This window comes from Humulus lupulus, chromosome X (genome assembly GCF_963169125.1).
Source record: "Humulus lupulus chromosome X, drHumLupu1.1, whole genome shotgun sequence".
In the NCBI taxonomy this organism is placed as follows: Eukaryota; Viridiplantae; Streptophyta; class Magnoliopsida; order Rosales; family Cannabaceae; genus Humulus; species Humulus lupulus.
In genome coordinates this window covers 99,883,438-99,891,832 of record NC_084802.1, presented here as the reverse complement: position 1 = coordinate 99,891,832, position 8,395 = coordinate 99,883,438, and the positions used below count along the sequence as shown (strand labels likewise).

General features: G+C 44.7%; 1 non-coding gene across 1 annotated transcript; it reads right to left on the bottom strand.

The window, feature by feature from the left end:
• Window positions 1–205: 205 nt before the first annotated feature.
• LOC133807769 (small nucleolar RNA R71) lies at window positions 206–312 on the bottom strand. The gene has a single exon (XR_009879663.1). It is a non-coding gene; the product is annotated as a small nucleolar RNA R71 (small nucleolar RNA).
• Window positions 313–8,395: the final 8,083 nt, after the last annotated feature.

Here is an 8,395-nt window from a genome sequence, read left to right as displayed (position 1 = left end):
GCATCTCTCTAACTTCATGGAGCTCTGTCAGACATTTAAGATGAATGGAGTTAGTGATGATGCTATCAGACTTAGATTATTCCCATTTTCTCTGAGGGAGCGAGCTAAGAGTTGGTTGGTATCTTTGCCACCTAACTCAATCAATACATGGGATGATCTAGCGTTGAAATTCCTCTCCAAGTTCTTCCCTCCAGCTAAAGCTACTAAGTTGAGAGGAAAGATCAATAATTTTTCTCAGTTGGATAATGAGTCTCTTTATGAAGCTTGGGAGAGATTCAAAGAATTGATAAGAAAGTGCCTGCATCACGGAATAGAGAAATGGATGCTAGTCCATAATTTTTATAATGGGTTGTGTGGTACTACTCGCACACTCATTGATGCAGCAGCTGGTGGTGCGTTTATGAGAAAGAGCGCCAATGAGGCATATGACTTGTTGGAAGAAATGGCCATGAATAATCAGCAGTGGCCAAGTGAAAGAAGCTCTTCAAGGAAAGTGGCCGGTATGTATGAAGTGGATGCAATTTCGAAGTTGACTGCTCAAGTTGAGGCCTTGACTAAGCAATTGCAAGGCAATATAATAACAGCTCCAGTGCAACAGGCCCATACTCTGTGTGAAGTATGTGGGGGCCCACATGCCTATGAACAGTGTCAGTATGCTGATGTAAACAACATGCCTATGGAGCAAGCTCAAGCTACTGGGAATTTTCCTCGACAGAGCAACAATAACCCTTATTCCAATTCCTTCAACCAAGGGTGGAGGAATCACCCCAATTTTTCTTGGAAGAATGATCAGCAAGGCCAATCTTCAAACCAACAACAATCATCCCAACAACAGTCACATGGGTTCTTTTAGCTGAGATTTAGGCCGCAGCAACCATTTCAGCAGCCACCTCTTGGGTTTTACCAACCTCCCATGCAACAACAACATAATCCTATGAGACAGCCTGATGTTCTTAATCAATTCATGACTGAAACGCGGTCTTCTATTAGAAATTTGGAGAACCAGATTGGGCAATTGGCTACTCTTATGGCCAACCGTGCTCAAGGTAACCTTCCTAGCACCACTGAAGTCAATCCAAAAGAAGAGTGCCAGGCTATTACATTGAGAAGTGGGAAGAAATATGAAGAGCCAAGTGTGGAGCAGTCAGATGAAGACAAGGTTCAGGATCAACAAGCACAGGGCACAGTGGAAAAGAAGCAAGGCGAAAACAAGGTTACTGAATACCTCCCAACCAAAGAAGCTACACCACAAGTGATCATAGATCACCACATCAAGATTCCCTACCCACAAAGACTCCGCAAGAACAACCTTGATAAGCAATTCTCAAAGTTCCTTGAAATATTCAAGAAACTACATATCAATATCCCATTTGCGGAGGCCTTGGAGCAAATGCCAAGGTATGTTAAATTCATGAAGGATATTTTGGCCAAGAAAAGGAAGTTGGAGGAATATGAGACAGTGGCACTTACTGAGGAGTGCAGTGCAATCTTGCAGAAGAAACTACCTCCCAAGCTTAAAGATCCGGGTAGTTTCAATATTCCATGTTCTATAGGGGGCTCAGTCGAAACAAAAGCTTTATGTGATTTAGGGGCAAGTGTGAATCTAATGCCTCTATCTGTTTTTTGAAGTCTAAAATTGGGAGAAGCTCGCCCTACAACGGTTTCCTTACAGATGGCTGATCGCTCCATTAAACATCCTCGTGGAGTGATAGAGGATGTCTTGGTGAAGGTGGGTAAATTTATTTTCCCCGCTGATTTCATAATTCTTGACATGGAGGAAGATGCAAACATTCCCATTATTTTGGGAAGACCATTCGTAGCCACAGGACGAGCTTTAATTGATGTACAAAAAGGGGAGTTAAGGTTGCGAGTCCAAAATGAGGAAATAAGTTTTAATGTCTTTGCAGCAACTGAAATTCCTACATGTTGTAGAGTTGATGTGGAGAATGATTGTCAAGAATCAATTGGTAAAAAGAAGAAGAAGACCAAAGAACGATTTCGAACAGTTCGACATCGTATGAAAAGATCATTGTGTGGCAAGTTTGAAGGTTTCGATGACATTGGGGATAATTTCAATATTCTCAACAATAGAAGGGAATTTTCCTCGTATGACACGATGGCTCTCAAGGATGCAAGGGGTGGACTTGACCCAAGTTGAAGGTTGTTGACTGCGTTTTTAGCCAACGACGTGAGAACGTCAAATATGACGAACCTTCAAGAGAATGTAAACGACAACAGACGGTATAAACAAGAAAAGTAAATAACACAGAATTTTTATAGTGGTTCAGCCCCGATTGTCGGTAATAGCCTAATCCACTTAGAGTTGTGATTTATAAATCTATACTCAAGATCAGATGGACTATGCCAACTGAGTTTCTTCAGTATAAATTGTGAAAATACAAGAATTCTCTCTAATTTCAGCACTTTCTCTCTCTAGAATAGACAGACCCAATTTTATCTCTCTAGAAAGAATAAGCAGAAGGGGTCTCTCTCTCATCTCATAAGCTCTCTATTTATAGAGATGGGATCCTCAACTGATATCCCCTCATAATAGGGATATTTTACTATATTTATTATATTTATATTACAAATAAACATTCAACATTCAAAATGTAACAAACTCCCCATTTGTGGGAAGAATGAGAGATTCCCGCGCATGTTGTTGAAGTTGTATCTGACTTAGTCTCTTCTAGCTAATTGGTCCACCTCCTACTCGCTACCCATGCAAGGGCTGGTTGAACGTGCATGGTGGTAGGTTGAACGTGCATGGTGGTAGGTTGAACGTGCATGGTGGTAGGAGATGCACTTCTCTCCTCTAACATGCACTCTCCTCTAGCATGCCATGTTCCTCCTTGAACCAACCTCCTTGGCTTCTCCTCGGACTAAGGTGGTCCGAGGCAACTTCCTTGGCACCTCACCTTGAACGACATTGAGGCAACCTCACCTTGGACAACATTGAGGCAACCTCACCTTGGACAACATTGAGGGAACCTCACCTTGGACAACATTGAGGGAACCTCACCATGCATCCTAGGAGGCTAAGGAGAATGCATCTAGGAGAGTGCCTCCTAGGAGGGCTAAGAGGGTGGTCCTAGGAGACCCCAAGGAGGGTGTGGTCCTAGGAGACCCCAAGGGTGTGTAGGAGGTAAGCCTCCCAAGGTTTTCTAAGTGTTGGCTCGAACGTGCCCAAGGTAAATAGCTAAGGAGGAGGAGTCTCATGCAAGAGAATGGAGACTTAGACTTTCATAAGGAAAGTCTATACAATGTTCGATCGGACATGTTTGGGAGATGCTAAAGGGGGTTCCCTCAATGTTGTCCAAGGTGAGGTTCCCTCAATGTTGTCCAAGGTGAGGTTGCCTCAATGTTGTCCAAGGTGAGGTTGCCTCAATGTCGTTCAAGGTGAGGTGCCAAGGAAGTTGCCTCGGACCACCTTAGTCCGAGGAGAAGCCAAGGAGGTTGGTTCAAGGAGGAACATGGCATGCTAGAGGAGAGTGCATGTTAGAGGAGAGAAGTGCATCTCCTACCACCATGCACGTTCAACCTACCACCATGCACGTTCAACCTACCACCATGCACGTTCAACCAGCCCTTGCATGGGTAGCGAGTAGGAGGTGGACCAATTAGCTAGAAGAGACTAAGTCAGATACAACTTCAACAACATGCGCGGGAATCTCTCATTCTTCCCACAAATGGGGAGTTTGTTACATTTTGAATGTTGAATGTTTATTTGTAATATAAATGTAATAAATATAATAAAATATCCCTATTGTAAGGGGATATCAGTTGAGGATCCCATCTCTATAAATAGAGAGCTTATGAGATGAGAGAGGGACCCCTTCTGCTTATTCTTTCTAGAGAGATAAAATTGGGTCTGTCTATTCTAGAGAGAGAAAGTGCTGAAATTAGAGAGAATTCTTGTATTTTCACAATTTATACTGAAGAAACTCAGTTGGCATAGTCCATCTGATCTTGAGTATAGATTTATAAATCACAACTCTAAGTGGATTAGGCTATTACCGACAATCGGGGCTGAACCACTATAAAAATTCTGTGTTATTTACTTTTCTTGTTTATACCGTCTGTTGTCGTTTACATTCTCTTGAAGGTTCGTCGTATTTGACGTTCTCACGTCGTTGGCTAAAAACGCAGTCAACATTTTGGTGCTTTCATTGAGAGCCTGAAGAGAAGAACAGACGGTCCCTGAAGCAAGATGGCGCCTAAGAACACCACTGCTGCTTCCAAGAGGACGAACTCCTCTAAAGAACCTGCTAGATCTGAAGGTCCTTGCCCACAATATCATGAGAATGAACCTAGGGTCATGCTTGAGGATGTGACTCCAGGAGTTGAAGAGCTCCAAGAGACCATGGGGGCCTTCCAGGAGGAGATGGCACGATTCCACGATAGGCAAGAGGCGTTTGCTGAAGAGATGGCTAGGCAGAGAGCTGCCTTAGAGCAGCAAAAACGCGATATGGAGGCCAGAAGTGAGGAGCTCAGACAACAACAGGAGGAGGTCAACCAGAAACATCGTGAAGCAGCGCTTGCTTTGGAGGCTGCTACCAAGTTGGCCCAGGCCAATGCCCAAGCTACAGCACGAGGGGCAACCACTCCAGGAGCAAGGACCACAGAAGCTGGTGGTAGGAGTAATGATAGACCAAGGAGGGGTGGTAATAACCCACCTAGTGAGGGAGATGGAGTTCGATCGCACACTACCTCAACCCAAGGGGAGCACTCTAGAACCCCCTCCAGAAGTCACCGATCGGGCAGTAAAAAGACTCCACCTGGGCAGGAGCAAAATAAATCTCCTAGAGAGAAGAGGACCTCTCAGTTCAAACATGGGCATGGTGGGGATGAGGCTGATAGTCATCCAACCAGCCAATCCAAGGAAAAGGAGGGCCACAACCCACAAGGAGGAGAACACTGCCCAGAGCGTGCCAAGAAGCCTCCATTGCACCCCGACCAGCGGCGTAGCAGGAGAGATGAAGTCCCACGTAGTAAGCCCACTGGGAAATCGAAGAGTACGGTGTTTGATCGGGTAGGAGAGCATGCTTCTCAGAAGGATCTGAGGGACGTTATCACCAACAAGAGGAGGACCGTCCCGGTCGAAGGGCAAAATCTGGACCGTCCTACCAGTCAATTAGAAATACTTGACGGTGGCGTGCCAGATGGTAATGCCCGACCAGGCGGTCAAAACCTTGGAACCTCATCAGTTGCACCAGCTATCCAAGCCCAGCTTGACATGCTAGCAGCTGCAGTGCAAGGTTTGTCGAAGCGACCTTCCGAGATAGATCCGATAGACTACCGGAGTGGCAGCCCGTTCTCTGCTCGAATAAGAGCAGCCCAACCACCAGCAAAGTACAAAGCACCGATACTGCCAATTTATACCGAAAAGGCGGACCCAATAAGACATGTTGGGAAGTTTGAGGACCAGATGGAACTACTCGGGGTGAGTGATGACTATCGGTGTAGAGTCTTCCCCACCACCTTGACGGACAATGCCCAAGAGTGGTATTGGAGGTTTAAACCAAACTCCATTACCTCTTGGGAGTCATTCAGGAAGGAGTTTTGTAGACAATTTAGCACTGCCCGGACTCCACCAGTTTATGCCAACGACTTGGCAGATATCAAACAAAGAAAAGATGAGTCTCTAAAGAGCTATATACAGAGGTTCATGAGAGAAGCCAATAGAGCAACTGCTGTAGGAGACGAAGGGAAGATGGTTGCTATATCTGCTGGGATAATTTATCGGAGTCCTCTATGGGACAGCATCCATCGCCATCCAATTTCAACACTTCAACAATTTCTTGACCGGGCGGAAAAATATATGAATTTGGATGATGCAATAGAGAAAGGGGAGAATGGCATAAACAACCCAAGCAGACCAAGTGACTCTCCTAGTGATGGTGGAAAGAAACGTAGAAGTAATGGGTCTGACCACCATGAAGAAAAGAAGGCAAAGGTGGATTCAAGTGAGAAGCCAACCAAGTATGAGCCTCAATTCACCAACTACACCACTCTCTCAACCAGTAGAGCAGAGATATATCTTGCTAGTCAAGAGGAGGTTCCTTACAAGAAGCCTCCACCCATCAGGAGAGAGATGAGGAAGAGAGACATGAACAAGTATTGTCGCTTCCATGAAGATTATGGTCACGACACAAATGAATGCAACCACCTCAAGGACGAGATAGAATTTCTTCTCCGGTCGGGCAAGTTGAAGAAATACCGAGCAGAGACACCCCAAGGAGAAGGAGGTAGAAGCAACTCCGGATTCAAGCGACAAAAATCTCCACCCTTGCAGCCTGGACCCGTGGACTTCACCGTAGACATTATATGTGGAGGTCCACCCTTAGCTGAGGAGAGCAACGAAGCAAGAGGAGGAGTATGCTAAGGAGGAGTGCGCTAAGGAGGAGTGCTAGGAGCAGGAATCACTGGAGTGGCGTGCACATAGAGCATCGAAGGAGATATTATTTTTAAATACCGCTTTCAGAGTGGTAGCTTGATTTCGAGTTTTTTAGACTTGTTATTTAAGTTTGGTGTATGAACTGGTTATTTGCTAACCAATCATTTTATTTTGAACAATTTTGGTTGTTTAAGACTCGTTGCTAGACATGTTTTGTCATTTTTAATTTACGAGTAATAAAAGAGACTACGCGCAGCGTGGTCGATTCTTGCTACAAATATGCATGTGTGTTAGTTATCCGAGCAGTGTTCAACTGGTCGATGTGTTCAAGCAGTGTTCAACTGCTTGAGTATTTTCCATATATTCTATGTGTTTCACGAGTAGTTAACTGCTCGAACAGATTCAGTCATGTAGCAAGTGACTAAGGGTCTTTCAACCTCCAACCACCTGGGGGGCACATGGGGTATGCTGGTATATAACTTAACACAGGCAATAAGAGCACGAGGTAATATATCTGTTTTTAGGCTGACTTGTAAATTTTCGAAGTCCAAAAAGGCCATTAAGCTAACTTGCTTGGCAAAGCTTAAGTAACTTGGAATTTTTAAAATTTCAAGTTAGGAGCAGATATTCGTGTGACCATAAACATCATGCTCATAAAATGTTAGAGCAATAAGAGTGTGAGAAAGTATACTTAGCATGGACTTATGAAATGTCTAGAATTTCTAAGTTAGAAAACTAAGTACTCATGCGAAAATCTAAGGCATACACCAGAGTGACTTTACTCTTCACAAGAAACTTATAACTTTTTAAGTCTAGAGGAGACTTAGAATGTTTTAAGCTAATAGAGAGAAGTAAAGTATAAGTGCCAACAGCTACAAGTTTAGCTCACCAGGTGCAAAGTTTTCTTGCTCAGGAGAGCAGATACAACTTCCCTGGTCGGCTAAGCATGTATCATCGATCAACATTCCCTGGAGTGAATCAAACAAATGCATGCAAAACAAATGCTACATGGTGAAAATTTCTCCTTGGGAGGAGAAGTCAAGTTTTCACCAAGATTTATTGAGAAAAATCAATCTCTCAAAATAATTTTGGGAGGCTCGAACAAAGGTGCTTCGATGGTCTTTCTTAAAAGGTCCTAAGAGTGCCTAAAGGTGAAATGTTTGGAAAAATTATAGCATGGAGTATACCATGTTTGGTCCGAAAGCTGTGTCTAAGGAGAAGCGTCCAAATGATGATGCTGCCTATGTCCGATCGGATGTGCATGCTTAGAAGGCTGGCTACTGTTCCATGCATTGCATTGCATTCATGTTAACACGACTTATGCCTGTTTGACCATGCTCACGATCAATACAGATGCTTAAAGTGTTTGAAAAATGTGATGTCAAAGCATACCTTGAGACGGCCGATCGGATGCATGTTGATCCAAGGGGCATCTCGCCTACGTCCAAGGATCTAGGCCCAGAAATATTGGTGCCTAAGGTGCTGCATCTAAGGAGGAGAAACACACTTGAGTGGTTGGAAGCTACATTATATCCGATCGGAATGGGGAGCATTTGTCCGAGGAGATGCATCTAGTCCGAGGAACCCAGCTGCGTCCAAGTAGATGGATCTTGGCCAAGGAGAGGCCACAAAGTACCCGATCGAATCTTGATGGAGGAGCCAAATGCTTGGCTCGGGCCATGTCCGAGGAGAAGCCAAGACATTGGCTTGGACCTTGGTTCAAGGAAAGGCCGTGAGAACCATGTCGCATATCTCCGATCGAACCATGTTGAATATCTCCGATCGGACTATGTCCGAGGAGAGTCATGCATGTGTGCCAAGGAATTGGCTCGGACTTAAGCTTGGTGAGCTCCAAAATGCTTGGCTCGGACCACGCCAAAGGACCTAGATTTTGGCCGAGGTCACGCAATGTCCGACCGGACATGGATGGAGGATCCTAGTGCTTGGCTCGGACCTATTCGAGGTGAGCTTCAAGGAGATTAGTTCAGATCACATGGT